The sequence below is a fragment of the Oncorhynchus keta genome, chromosome 7 (assembly GCF_023373465.1).
Source record: "Oncorhynchus keta strain PuntledgeMale-10-30-2019 chromosome 7, Oket_V2, whole genome shotgun sequence".
Taxonomy (NCBI): Eukaryota; Metazoa; Chordata; class Actinopteri; order Salmoniformes; family Salmonidae; genus Oncorhynchus; species Oncorhynchus keta.
Genome location: NC_068427.1, coordinates 22,542,461 through 22,551,673, shown reverse-complemented (window position 1 = coordinate 22,551,673; position 9,213 = coordinate 22,542,461).

Genomic DNA, 9,213 nt, shown 5'->3' with positions numbered 1-9,213 from the left:
ACTTACTGACGGGCCACCCCCAAGTGGTGAGGGTAGGAACCAACACCTCCACTTTGCTGAACCTCAACACGGAGGCCCCACCAGGATGTGTGCTCAGCCCCCTACTGTACTCCCTGTTCACCCATGATGCCAACAATGATGAGACAGCATACAGGGAGGAGGTGAGGGCCCTGGGAGTGTTATGCCAGGACAATAACCTCTCACCCAACGTCAACAAAACAAAGGAGCTGATCTTGGAAACAGCAGAGGGAGCACACCCCTATCCACATCGACAAGTCCGGAGTGGAGAAGGTGGAAAGCTTCAAGTTCCCCGGCGTACACATCACAGACAAACAGAAATGGTCCACCCACACAGACATTGGGGTGAAGAAGGTGCAACAGCACCTATTCAAGCTCAGGAGGCTGATGAAATTTGGATTGTCATCTAAAACCCTCACAAACTTTTACAGGTGCACAATTGAGAGCATCTTGTCAGGCAGTATCACCGCCTGGTGCGTCAACTGCACCGCCCGCAACCACAGGGCTCTCCAGAGGGTGGTGTGGTCTGCCCAACACATCACCGGGGGCAAACTACCTGCCCTCCAGGACACCTACAGCACCCGATGTCACAGGAAGGCCAAAAATAACATCAAGGAGAACAACCACCCGAGCCACTGCCTGTTCACCCTGCTTTCATCCAGAGGGCGAGGTCAGTACAGGTGCATCAAAGCTAGGACCGAGAGACTGAAAAACAGCTTCTGTGTCAAGGCCATCAGACCGTTAAATAGCCATTACTAGCACATTAGCTGCTGCCCTATATACATAGAGTTGAAATCACTGGCCACTTCAATAATTGGAACACAAGTCACTTTATTAATGCTACATATTTTGCATTACCCATTTCAGATGTACACTACTGTTCAAAAGTTTGGGATCACTTAGAAATGTCCTTGTTTTTGAAAGAAAAGCACATTTTGAGCCTGTAATCGAACCCAAAAATGCTGATGCTCCAGATACTCAACTAGTCTAGAGAAGGCCAGTTTTATTGCTTCTTTAATCAGATAAACAGTTTTCAGCTGTGCTAACATAATTGCAAAGGGGTTATCTAATGATCAATTAGACTTTTAAAATTATAAAATTGGATTAGCTAACACAACGTGCCATTGAAACACAGGAGTGATGGTTGCTGATAATGGGCTTCTGTACGCCTATGTAGATATTCCATAAAAATCTGCCATTTCCAGCTACAATAGTTATGTACAACATTAACAATGTCTACGCTGTATTTCTGATCAATTTCATGCAATTTTAATGGACAGAAAATGTGCTTTTCTTTCAAAAACAAGGACATTTCTAAGTGACCCCAAACTCTTGAACGGTAGTGTATACTGTATACTGTATTATATCCTACTCTACTGTATCTTAGTCTATGCCGCTTTGACAAATATTTATATATTCTTAATTCCATTCCTTAACTTTAGATTGTGTGTATAGTTAGATATTACTGCACAGCTAGAAACACAAGCATTTCGCTACACCTGCGATAACATCTGCTAAACACGTGTATGTGACGAATAAATTTGATTTGATTTCAGGTGATTCACACTACTGTCCACCACTTCACCTCAATTTGGACCCCTCCCATCCCATCCTGCCCATCACCTTTATACCAGCCCCCCGATGTGTTCATTTAGGCTGAAGTTGCTACAAAAAGCAGTGTCATTTAATGGAACACATATAAGGACAGATACACATGTTTAGGCGGTGTGGTATCGAGCAGAACCTGAGAAGAAGGGCGGAACCAAACCTACGTTATTTTGTTGTTGTGTTTATTTTGTTGCCTTGTAAAGTTGTGTTGTCTGACTAGAACCTCCCTGTCTCTGTGTTAATATCTGCACACTCAACCCAACACCCCACGGATACCACATATGGTGGAGAATGCGGGCATCTCAGTAGCTTTGGGTGCCGTGGGGTTGAGCCCCCAGAGCCTGTAGGAATTTCTGACCACGGTGGAAACCCACCAGAACACCCATGACCTGCTGAAAGGGGCCCGGGCAGAGGGAGTAGATATGGGGAGGGGGAAGAAAAGCACAGAAAGAGGCGAGGCGCTGCTATGAATGCGGCTAGCCGGGACACATTGCATGGAGCTTCCCCAGCCGGGAGGAGTCCATACCCTCTGCATCCCCCAGCTCTGGGTTAAATTAGATTGTGAGTTATGTCACCTCCTGTTGGGCGCACACTGAGATGGCCCCTCCAGTGATTCCTGTAGGATTCGATGGCGTCAACACCAGTGCTCTGCTGGACTCTGGCAGCATGGTGACACTGGCCCAACCGCAGTGACTCACATGAGAGGGGAAAGACGAACCGGGGGACGAGGAGATGACAGTGCCCTGTGTACACGGGGACACAATGAGGTACCCAACCGTGCCGGTGTGGATAACCACCTCAAGGGGGGAGTGCCAGATGCATGTGGGGGCTGTTCATAACCTGCCCATGCTCATTTTCCTCGGTAGAGATTGCACTCTCTTCCAGGCACTGTGGAAGGACCTGGGGAGGAGCGCATGCGAGGTAGGAAGGAGAGGAAAAAGGACAGTCGCCTGTGCAACCCTGTGGAAAGAGGTGTCTACTGGGCCCGAGTTTAACCAGGAGGAGGGAGACGACCCTGCGCCGGAAAGCGAGCCATTGTCCGAGGAGGACCTCAGGCTCTCCTTTATGGAGAAGGAGGAACCAGACGGACTTCCCGACACGGGAATACTCATGGGCCAGTTCGGGATGGTCCAGTTAGAAGACACCAACCACCACAATGCAAGGGGCCAGGTGAACGCGCTGGATGGCTTGCTATTATCTGGGATAAGTGAGTGGAGCTACCCCCACTTCGACATCAAGCATAATTTATTGTATCAGATAGTAAAGTACAATGGTGAGACGAAAGACTTGTTACTCATACCCACCCAGAATGTTAGGACTGTCTTGCAGCTCGCCGACACCCACCTGCTTGGGGCACACCCGGGGATGGAGATAACCAAGGAGCAGATCTGGAATCGTTCCACTGGTACTGAGTCAAGCCCACCGTGGAGGACTACTGCCGTACCTGCCCAGAGCTCCGAGGGTACATTATATAAACCCTTTGGTTCCCTTGCCCATTATAGGGGTGACGTTTGAGTGAGTTGCAATGGATCTGGTGGGTCCGTTGGTGAAGACCATGAGGGGACACCAATACATCCTGGTCATCGTGGATTACGCCACCCGGTATCCTGAGGCGATCCTGTTACGCACAGTGACAGGTGAAAGGTATCGCATGGGAGCTCTTCCATTTATTCAGCCGGGTGGGTATTCCAGGGGAAATCCTGATGGACCATGGCACTGCATTCATTTCTTGTGTAATGAAAGATGTCTGCAATCTGTTACGAATCAAACAAGTGAGGACCAGTGTGTACCATCCACAAACGGACGGGCTAGTCAAACACTTCAATAAGACCCTAAAGCAGATGCTGAAGAAGGTAATCGAGAAAGATGGGAGGAACTGGGACCACCTGCTGCCCCACCTGATGTTCTCGGTGCATGAGGTACCCCAAGCGTCCACTGGTTTCTCCCCGTTTGAGCTCTGGCATGGCCGTCGGCCCCGTGGACTGCTGGACCTAGCCAAGGAGGTCTGGGAGGAGCAACCAACCCCCTTTTGCAGCGTAGTGGAACATGTGGAGGAGATGAGGGACAGGATAACTGTGATTTGGCCAGTTGTGAGGGAGCACATGGCCTAGGTGCAACCGGGGGGCCCATCCACCAGAGTTCCACCAGGGTGAAAAGGTATTGGTGCTGATCCCCACAACGGAGAGCAAATTTCTGGCTACGTGGCATGGGCCCTACGACATTGTTGAGCGGGTAGGCAACGTCAATTATAAGGTCCGCCAACCGTAGCGGAGAAAACCCCTCCAGCTTTGCCATGTGAACTTACTGAAGAAGTGGCATGCACGAGAACATCTCATGGAACATCATATCCACACTCGTCTGGGAGAAAAAGTGTGTAAACGACCATACCGGATACCAGAAGCCGAACTTCTGCAATGACCTCCTGGGCTTGAACGAGGTCAGTAAATTCGATGCCCACCACATGTGGAGTAACTGATCGACCACTTGGGGAAGGCAAGATACATCAGCACCCCGAACCTGACGAAGGGGTATTGTCAGGTGCAGCTGGCAGCGGCCTCCCAGGAGAAGACAGCCTTCTCCATTAGTGTTTGACACAGGGGTAGGGGCCGTCTTGTCCCAAGAGCAGGAAGGCGAGGAGCACACCATCATGTATGTCAGCAGGAAGCTCCTCCGGAGGGAGAAGAAGTACTGGATTGTCGAGAAGGAGTGTCTCGCCGCGTCACCCGCTGGTTCCTGTCCTTACAGCAATTCTGTAAGGACAGGAAGCTGTGTTTTCTGACTAGAACTTCCCTGTCTCTGTGTTAATCTCTGCACGCTCAACCCAACACCCCATGGTTTACCACAACGGACAGACGGTGCAGTAGACCGCAGGACATGGGACCCGTAGCTTCATACGCTTCACACACAGAAAGAACAAATATTCCTAGAGTTCCTTCCATGACCATGTACATACTGTACAGAAAAACCTTGTCTGTCTAATGTTAGTGTTTCTGTCTCAACATGTATGTCTACACAAAGTCCATGTGTGAATGTGTTATGCATGCAGTGTTCCCCCTCAGTGTCTATGTATAGTGTGTGTGTGTATATGTGTGAGTGAATGGTCTCTTTGTCCTGTTGTTTAGCTGTGTGTGTTCCCCTGTGCAGGTGGGAGGCCAGCTGAGGTAGAATGGTACCCCTCATTTAAAGTCCCAGATTTGGAGATCTGCTGCTTGTTTTTCAGTCCCCAGGAAAGAAAAGGCTGCATCTCCTAAGGTTCCGGGCCACATGGGGGCTCCAAAGAAACAAACAAACATTTGTCAGTGTGTGTGTATGTGTGTCCTCCATGTGCAGTGTTTATTTGTGTGTCTCCTTCTTGTGCCGTTTGATTGTCTTTCATGTGCAATGTGTGTGTCTGTGTTTTAAGGTTCCCCATGTGGCCATATGCAGTGTGTGTGTGTGTGTGTGTGTGTGTGTGTGTGTGTGTGTGTGTGTGTGTGTGTGTGTGTGTGTGTGTGTGTGTGTGTGTGTGTGTGTGTGTGTGTGTGTGTGTGTGTGTGTGTGTGTGTGTGTGTGTGTGTGTGTGTGTGTGTGTGTGTGTGTGTGTGTGTGTGTGTGTGTGTGTGTGTGTGTGTGTCTGTGAGCCCCAAACATCCCAGCAGAGCACGGTACGTTATGGACGAGGTGGTTAACGGGCGAAGAGCATCAGACCACGGTCACGGTCCACTATTAGAAGCTGGGTGGCTTCACTAAGACTGACTCAGCATGGAGCAGACGTTTATTTATGGAACAAAAATGTTACATACATGTAGCTGGAGATGGCTCTAACCCCACCCCCAAAACCCCCACCATAACCTCTATAACCCCAATGAGTCACTGTGACGATGGTCTGGAAGACTTGCGTGAGCACGCACACCCTTCTATGGACCCATGATAAAAGCTTCACCATTCACCTGCAAACCTATCAAAGTAATGCCCCTACTGTTCCTGCCTCCACTGTGCTTTTTCCTTCTATGATTTTTTCAAGCTCTCTCTTTAAACCAAACCCTGTTAGAATTGGAGGAATCGCTGAATGTGCTGAAGGAAAAAAGTTTGTTATTCAATAGTCAATCTGGACCAGACATCTGTAGCTTTATAAAGTGCATTCTGCAAAGTATTCAGACCGCTTGATTTTTTGCATTTTTTGTTACATTACAGCCTTATTCTAAATAGTGTTTTCCACACCAATCTACAAACAATACCCCATAATGACAAAGCAAACACAGATTTTTAGAAATGTTTACAACAGTATTACAAAATGAAACATCATATTTGCATAAGAATTCAGATCCTTTAATCAGTACTTTGTTGAAGCACCTTTGGCAACGATTACGGCCTTGAGTCTTCTTGGGTATGATGCTGCAAGCTTGGCACACATGTATTTGGGGAGTTTCTCCCATTGCAGATCCTGTCAAGCTCTGTCAGGTTGGATGGGGAAATTCGCTGCACAGCTATTTTCAGGCTCTGGCTTGGTCACTCAAGGACATTCAGAGACTTGTCCCGAAGCTACTACTGCGTTGTCTTGGCTATCTGCTTAGGGTAGTTGTCCTGTTGGAAGGTGAACCTTCACCCCAGTCTGACGTCCTGAGCGCTCTGGAGCAGGTTTTCGTCAAGGATCTCTGTGTACTTTGTTCCGTTCATCTTTCCCTCGATCCTGACTAGTCTCTCAGTCCCTGTTGCTGAAAAACATCCCCACAGCATGATGCTGCCACCACCATGCTTCACTGGGATGGTGCCAGGTTTCCTCCAGATGTGACGCTTGGCATTCAGGGCAAAGAGTTAATCTTGGTTTCATCAGACCAAAAAATCTTACTTTAATGTGCCTTTTTGGCTAACTTTAAGCGGGCTGTCATGTGCCTTTTACTGAGGATAGGCTTCCGTCTGGCCACTCTACCATAAAGGACTGATTGGTGGAGTGCTGCATAGATGTTTGTCCTTCTGGAAGGTTCTCCCTTCTCCACAGAGGAACTCTATAATCGGGTTCTTGGTCACCTTCCTGCCCTTCTCCCCTGGTTGATCAGTTTGGCTGGGAAGACAGCTATAGGAAGAGTCTCGGTGGTTCCAAAATTCTTCCATTTAAGAATGATGGAGGCCACTGTGTTCTTGAACCTTCAATGCTGCAGACATTTTGTGGTACCCTTCCCCAGATCTGTGCCTCGACACAATCCTGGCTTGAAGCTCTACGGACAATTCTTTTGACCTCATGGCTTGGTTTTTGCTCTGAAATGCACTGTGAACTGTGGGACCTTATATAGACAGATGTGTGCCTTTCCAAATCATGTCCAATCAATTGAATTTACCACAGGTGGACTCCAATCAAGTTGTAGAAACATCTCAAGGATGATTAATGTAAACAGGATGCAACTGAGATCCATTTCAAAGTGTCATAGCAAAGGGTCGGAATACTTATGGTATTATTTTTTTTTCATGTATACACATTTGCAAAATTTCTAAAAACCTGTTTGATTGATGAGGAAAATGTTTTATTTAATCAATTTCAGAATAAGGTTGTAACGTAACAAAATGTGAAAAAAGTCAAAGGGTCTGAATACTTTCTGAATCCACTGTACATTTTCTCTCCCAGTATGTTCTATATGTCAATCTACAGTGACCTGAGTCTGCTGGTCTGCTGTCCCTCCAAATCAAACAGAATGATATCACCAGACAGAACCTGTGGCCTCTGCCATATGCTAATGAGGCAACACTCTGACCCTCGCCCTGTCTCTCTCAACACTGGTCTAGTGACTGACCATATAAAGAGCTCTATACTGACACCAGGTGGGTGTAAACAGTACAGGAGGCTGAACTTTGAATTCCAAAGACAGTGACTAGGTATAAGCCTACTTTTAATGTAAAACCAATATGATATCTATTCAATACCATATTCCACCACATATTTAATAAACCAAAAATAGATTTATATCCAATGGAATGGTATTTGTGATTGCCTTGCGTCTTTTGAGCACAAATAGTGGATTGGAGACACATTTTCCAGATCGTCAGAGCTTGTAGCTCTGAACCTGCAACTCCTTGACCCCTGGCCTGGTCACTGTCAGGACCTTCCAGAAGGTACATTCTCTCTCTACAGGTCAGTGTGTTAGAATGTATGTGGAAGACACCAACATTCCACAATTGTCAAGTCCACTGACTTCTCTGGAACATTCTGCTCAGAACATTCTAATGTCGGAGGATTCTGGGACATTAATCTAATTGGTCAGAGATGTTTAAGTACTTTATTACCCAATTCTCATATTATTCAACTTACATGAGTAGCCTATGGCCTACAATATGAGCACTAGTGTATTTTTTCCTAGCTACAGTCATCTGCTACAGTCTACAGTCCTTGAGGGCCACAGTCCTGCTGGGTTTCCTTCCTCCCTGACACTAAACTGATTAATTAAATGTGATGTGGCCCTCAACAAATTGATCGGTGCACCCCTACGCTCACTCCCATGTAACATGTCTAATGCATATGTATGCAGTTACATGGCCTATGTTTACATCTCTCTGAGCTCTGGCTACTGCTGCTGGGTGTCTGTCTCCATCTCCCAGTAATAAGCCTGGCCTATTGTCCAGATGGGACTTCTCCTGCAAAACAAAAAGTAATCTTAACAGTGATGTCATCAAACAGGGACACTGCCAATCAAACATGAGCTCAAAACCTGTGTTGACAGATTCCATTCCATCTTCCTCCTTTCCCTCAGAATCTTTACCAAGGAGGAGCAGGGGATTGAGGTGTAAACTCTGGGGTTGTTATGGTTATCTTTTGAAGTGTGCGGCAGAGAAAGGGTGCAGTTGTGTCGTGTTGGTTCCTGTCTAGACTGACTAAAAGAGAGAGAGAGAGAGAGGGAGAGAGAGAGAGGGGGGGTGGGCAAGGGGAGGCGGGGGTTACTCATCTGAGGAGCACACGGACAGACACCGATATCCTTCAACATCTCAGAGCCCTGCAAACACTCAGAGCCCTGTAACCATGGTGTCGCTCTCCCAGCCTGCTGGCTGTATCCATCACACTGTGTGGCTGCCATGGTAACCACAGGGCGGCGCACAATTGGCCCAGCGTTGTCTGGGTTTGGCCGGGGTAGGCCGTCATTGTAAATAATAATTTGTTCTTAACTGACTTGCCAAGTTAAATAAAGGTTAAATATTAGTTTTTATAAAAAAACAGGATGAGTGTAATACTATGGAGGTACATTATACTGTATATTCAAAGGTATGTGGACATCCCTTCAAATTAGTGTATTCGGCTATTTCTGCAACACCGTTGCTGACAGGTGTATAAAATCGAGCTCACAGCCATGCAATCTCCATAGACAAACATTAGCAGTAGAACGGTCTTACTGAAGAGCTCAGTGACTTTCAGTGTGGCACTGTCATAGGATGCCACCTTTCGAACAAGTCAGTTCGTCAAATGTCTGTGCTGCTAGAGCTTCCCTGGTCAACTGTAAGTGCTGTTAGTGTAAAGTGGACAAGTCTAGGAGCAACAACGGTTCAGCCGCGAAGTGCTAGGCCACACAAGTTCACAGAATGGGAGCGCAGAGTGCTGAAGCACATAGCGCATACAAATCTTCTGTC